We start from the raw sequence: 6,000 nt of genomic DNA, 5'->3' as shown, positions 1-6,000 counted from the left end.
AGAGAGAGAGAGAGAGAGAGAGAGAGAGAGAGAGAGAGAGAGAGAGAGAGAGAGAGAGACGCTTGCAGCAACAGTGGTGGGAAGTGGGAAGACAGGGAGGGAGGGAGAGAGAGAGAGAGAGAGAGAGAGAGAGAGAGAGAGAGAGAGAGAGAGAGAGAGAGAGAGAGAGTATGAGGGGTAGTGCGCGTGATTTCCAAAATATTGCAAGAGTAGCTTTGACTATGCACTAGCTCTGTAACGCGTTTGAGCATGCTAAGAGCCGGCCTATGCTCTAAAGTTTTCAGATTTGAAAACAAATTTCAGATCAAGTTTAAGAGGAGAAACCAAACGAGTGTGACTATCTGAAAAGCATCATTTTCAGATTCAGATGTCTGAAAAGTGCAATCAAATGCCCCCTTAGTCTAGAAGAAGTTTAGAACAGCGGTTCTCTAAGGTGTTAGAACTTCAAGCAACCTAGAAATCAGAATCAGAGCTAAAAGATGACATGAGAGGCTTACCTCTTGTATATAGCATTGTTACTAAGATTCCAATAGTTGGAATGAATGAAGAGAGGGATTGAATGAGCTCAAATCAGTCTAAAACAATTAGAATCTTGGAGATGTTGTGTAAATCTTAATTTTGAAACACAATGAGCGGATTTGGAGTTTCAAGTTCAAATGCTTGGGTTTTTTTTTTTTTTTTTTTTTTTTTTTTTTTTTTTTTTTTTTTTTTTTGCGAATGGGGCACCTATAGGAGTTGGGGTTTCATTTTCCTCTCTTAAGTCCCTATAAAGTTGCCCTTAGAGCTTGATTTCTTTCCTATTTATAGAGAAAGGGATATAGGTCTAAATCTCGCTCAATCAGAGATCTTGGGATTCAAGACAACTTTTTCAAAAAGATTTTTTAAAGAAAATGGTGTTCAGTCAAGCTTTCCTCTTTAGTGAAAGATTTTCTTTGATTTAGGGGGTGATTTTCTTGAGTTTTGTGCATCCAATGGGAGCTTAGGTCATGCCAAATGTTGTAGTCTCATAGTTGGGATTGTAAGTGGCACAAAATGTAAATTTGAATCACCTATGACAACTATTTTGTCTTTTCTTGGTAAGTGGGGGTATCTTTGGGTTTTTGGGATTTTTAAGTCTATTAGGCTTAATTTCATTGGTCTAGGTGTTTGAATAGGTCAAGAATGGGTATGCCATCATCTCCCACCCTCTTTAAGTCCTAGGTGGGACAGATAATGTGGCGATTTAATATAGCACGTCAAAATAGTCTCTTTCTAGTTTAACGATTAAATGGGTGGAGTAGGTTATGGAATTTGATGTGCTAGGGTTTTTCTTGGGTCTCTAAATATAGTGGTGAGGTCTGATTGGTCAAATGGGGTCGGTATGACGGATATCGATAGATGACAAATTTGGATTAATGAGATTTATTGAAACATAACCATATCTTGATAAAAAGGGTTAAACAAGGGAATTTTGGGAGAAATTTGGTGAGTAGGCATTTTTGGACATCCTGAATCTGATGAAAGTTATGGATTTTTTATCATAGGTGTGGATTGGAAGATTTGGTTTAGATCAAGGTTTTGGTTTATGGTTCACTAATCAATGAGAAGATCCAAAATGGAATGCTACTTGTTTTGGGAAAAAACAGAGCAATTTAAGTTTGAACTTGATCAATAGTTTTTTTTTCTTATTTATTTTTTTTTATTTTTTTACGTGTGGGTACAACTTAAGGTGATGAGTCAAGTGGATGGTTATGATATGAGATGGAAATGGTTGATTTTAGTGTTCTAGCTTTAGTCATTCAGGGTCATCGTGGAATCTTTGTATTTTCAAGGTTGATCGTCATAGATTTATAGTGGGGTTTGCTATTTGATTGCATCCTAGCGGTCTTTAGTGATGGATGTGTTGGATTTTGTTTTGGGGAGTCAGAATTTGAATATCATGTAAAACAGGGCCGTTAAAAAGGAAGATGGCGTGATGAATGGTGGAGCTTTGGAGTTTAGTCATGAAAATTAATGTGTAACTAAGCTATAGTTTCTTACGTCTAGGGGTCATGTTTGATTGTGTGTTGATGTTGACCTTAAGGTTCTTATTTGTTCTACAGATTGTGTTAAAAGAGGGAACTTTGGGTTCCAGAAAGTCTCAAGTTGATCTGGTTGTGTTTCCAAGTTTTGGGGTTTAAAAGGAGGGTACAAAGAAGTAAGGTGAAGGGTTCGAGCAAAAATTAGATGCTAATACTTACCTCTTTCAAGAGTTCAAGTTTTTTCTTTTTTTTGTTTACCTAATTCACTTCCTCTTGGGTAAGGCCATCAGTTCCAATAGAGAAGACTACATGAATACATTATGGATATCACAATCCATCATTTCAAGTTAATGTGTAACTTGATTACTACCCTGTCCTTTGGGGGTGGTGACACTTAGCCCCCTAAGCTTTCATTTGCGACAAAGACCCCCTAAACTTTCAGATTCCAACACTTTCCCCCTCCCTATTAAGTGGATTAATGGAATAAGTTAATCTATACTACTATTACAAGTGTGAATGAGGTATAGATTTTGGATTTTTGACTAAAATACCCTTACTTTTTGAACTTGGTCTTCTTATATTTATGAGGGAAAAAAACATAATTTGAACTATTACTTTTATTAAATTCATTATATTTCTCATCATTAAGTCCTATGTTCGAGTATTAAGTCTCATTTCCTTCTATTAAATCTTATATTCTAGGCACATCAAATAAATGAGCTTTGTGGACTTTTCTTGACTAAACACCCCTATTTATAAATTTAACCCCTCTTTAATTATGTAGGAAAAATAGTGTAATTTAAAACCATGTTTTAAAAATTGACCCAAAAGCCAAACCATTTTTTCCTTTAGGTCACAGGTCATTGGTTCGACTGGCCAGATCAAATGGTTTAGACCATGCCACATCAGTGTTTATATATTTTAAGTATATATATATATATATATATATATGCAAATACATATTTTATCAATAAATAATGTATAATTATGTTTTAGATATGATATATATTATTTTATATTTAATTTATGTTTTTTAACTTAGTTTTTAATTTTTATTTATAAAAATATTAAAAATTGCAATTTAAGGACAAGGGGGGGGGGTTCACAAAAATACTGGGTTGGGACGCATAGGTTTTGAAAATTTACCCAAAGTAAAAAAATAAATCACCTCAATCAGACATTAAAGTGCAAAGTTATGGCCTCCTAAAGTTTGCATACACAGTTAATATGCAAATCGTGATTCGATTACCGGGTCAATCGGATTAACGGTCCAATCATTCAGGTTGGATGAGTTTTACAAAGTCAACGATATTTGACATTTCTCTAGGTTTTACTCAAACAGAACTTGGAATCTTGGTCGGGTGACAGTTTGAGTGGTGCAACCAACCAAGTCAACGATGGGTTGAAAACACTATTTTAAAGTACTATTACTTTCCATTTCATTATATTTTCTTTTATTAAGGTATAATTTTTATTCTCTTTCCTTATATATACTTTATTTGAAGTATTTTGTTTCTCACTAATAAATCCAACAAAGTAAATCTATATATAATATTTTTAATAATGTAAAACCTATGTTCAAAACCAACATTAAAAATAATTAAATAAACCACCCTTTTGTTTGAGTGACAAGTAAATAGTTCAATCTTCGGTGTTAAATGGGTTAACTAATTTCCTCATAGTTAAATCACATAAATATAAACATAAATATTATAAAATTATAATAAAATTGTGAAAAAGTTTAGGCACATTTGTAATGTTGTTTATTTATCATATCAAACAACATTAAGCATGCTAAATATAAGTATTTTTCTTTGTTGGAGATGAAATACAATATTTAAAACTAACCCAAAAACCAAGCTATTTTTCTGTTCAAGTGGTGGGCCAATGGTTCAACCTTTTAGGTCAAATGGATCAATTCATGATATCATAAATAAATATTAAAAATTAAAAAAATATAGACACAAAAATTATTAAAAACATAGAAATTTTGTTAAAAAAACATTTGGGTGCATCTTTAATATTATGTGTTTATCATATTAAACAAAAAAGTGTGATAGATAAAAGTTTTTTTTTTATTAATGATTGAAATAGATTAAAAACTAAACTAACTTAAAAAGAAAACTATTTTTTCATCTAGTTAATGGTCAATGGTTCGTAGGGAGGCAAATTAGGTGGTCTTAACTTGAGTTCGAATCGACCTAACTTTGTAATTTTAGATAGGCTATCATTGATGGGCCTAGGAATAGGTACAAAAATTTGGGCTTTTTTATTTTTTGGGTTGGGCCCAAGCCTCCCTTAGGTAGCTAAAGTCAAGCTTGATTATATACTTACAATCATGAATACATATATAGCACATATTTGCATACATACATTTTATGTTAAATTTTGTCATGGGGCTAATTGATAGACCCAAGTCCAAGACTAATCCAAGTGCATCAAATTTCAATGTAGGTTGGAGGTTGGACCCAAGTTGAATAGATTAGGCCTGACTTTGGTTTGAAGCCTTTGGTCCAATGCATAGGGTTGGGCCTAGGTTAAGCTTAAATTCAACCCAACCTACTTGAGTTGCACCATTATGATTTGATCTTTTGGGTAAGTGAGTTAACCAATGTCATAATTAAATAATAAAAATTTAAAAAATAGATAGGAATAAAAAAAATAAACGATACATACATAAAATTTATAGAAAATTTTGAGATGTCTAAGATATTATAAACGATCATATCAAACAAAAATAAGCATAACAAACAAGAATTATTTTTAGAATTAATTATGTAAATGGAGTAAAAATTTAAAATTGCCCAAAAATGAATTCGTCTTTTCTTTTCAAGTCAAATAGGCTTGCACATGGTGTCATAATTATTTAATAAAACTCAAAAAATAGATAGAAATAAAAATATAGAAAACACAAAAAATTGTGCACATCTCTAAGATCATATATTTATTATATTAAAAAAAAATATGACAAATAAAAAGTATTTTTATTAACAATGAAAATGAAATTTAAAATCTATATACACCAGCACACCATACTTTTATTGCTTATTCCTTTTAAAATTACCACGTGCAATATACATGCATATTTACTAGTTTACTAAAATGTTGTTTTGAGATTTGTATGGAGAAGTGAATGGCATTTCTAAATGACAAAAATCTGGTAGGGTGAAGATACATCATCTCACTCAATTTCATGCCCACTTAGGGTAAGAAAAATGAAGAAAGAAACAAAAGTGAATACAAATATGTCAGAGGAAGTGCAAAATGATCCCACAAATTAAGGGAAGGGTAATTTAGGAATTTAGAAATGTTTAATAACAGTTATATGAGAACCTTTTTCTAAGTTTAACTGATGGGATACTAATAGGGGGGAAAAGTGTTGGAACTGAACGTTTTGGGGGTACTTGTCACAAATAAAGTTAAGAGAGATAAGTGTTACTACTCCAAAGTACAAGGTGTTAATATGTAATTTACCCCTTTTTTAGACAAAATATGGTCAATCGCCACCTCTTAGTATATTAGAAAAATTGCTCGTACCATTTTTGCCATTTTATAATATGTGTTTATTTCTCTCTCTCTCTCTCTCTCTCTTTTTTGCATTAAAGCGACAAATTAAACCCAACCCCAATAATTGAGAACACATGGTGGAGAAGCTACAATATCTCTAGTACTAGAGCTTCAAATTATATCTCAAATTTAAATTCTACCAAGTTGAGAGTGATCCGAATTTGATCCATTTATAACTGATTCTAATATGGTTGGACCATTCGGTCCGGAAACCAGCTAGACAATCGGTTCCATTTCACCCATGAAACACTCTTTTGCTAAAAATTGTTGACTTGGATAATGACCCACTGACCTAGGCAGTTGAATTGTCAATCCATTCATCTCGAACAATGATTTTTAGCCATTTTCATTTTAATTTTTTTTTTATTATTTAAATTACAACATGCTGATCCGTTTAGAGCATATGATTGAATTGCTGACCCAAAAACTGGTG

This window comes from Nelumbo lutea, chromosome 1 (assembly GCF_056320005.1).
Source record: "Nelumbo lutea isolate HS-2025 chromosome 1, American lotus-T2T, whole genome shotgun sequence".
NCBI lineage: Eukaryota > Viridiplantae > Streptophyta > Magnoliopsida > Proteales > Nelumbonaceae > Nelumbo > Nelumbo lutea.
This window is presented reverse-complemented; position numbering follows the sequence as displayed.